The following is a 514-nucleotide window of genomic DNA, read 5'->3' on the forward strand; positions in this document are numbered from 1 at the left end:
TCCCATTAAATAGAAATTGTAGCATAGAGTAAAAAAGAAAGAAAATTGAGAAAAGAGGATGCAAGACATGGGGCATGGGATAGACACCCATACACACACACCACACACACACGGACACACCACACACACACCACACACACACAGAGACACACACCACGCACACACCAAACACACACACCACACACACAGACACACCATACATACACCAGACACACGCACACACCACACATACACCACACACAGACACACCACACACATGCACACCACACACACACGGACACACCACACACAGACACCCACCACACACCACACACACGCACACACCAAATACACCACACACACGCACACACCACACACAACACACACACGTGCGCACATACAAAGACACCACACACACACCACACATGCACACACCACACACACACATACACATGCACGCACACACACTACACAACCACACACATGCACACACCACACATACTACATGCATAGACACCACACGCACACACCACAC

Source organism: Piliocolobus tephrosceles, chromosome 20 (genome assembly GCF_002776525.5).
Source record: "Piliocolobus tephrosceles isolate RC106 chromosome 20, ASM277652v3, whole genome shotgun sequence".
In the NCBI taxonomy this organism is placed as follows: Eukaryota; Metazoa; Chordata; class Mammalia; order Primates; family Cercopithecidae; genus Piliocolobus; species Piliocolobus tephrosceles.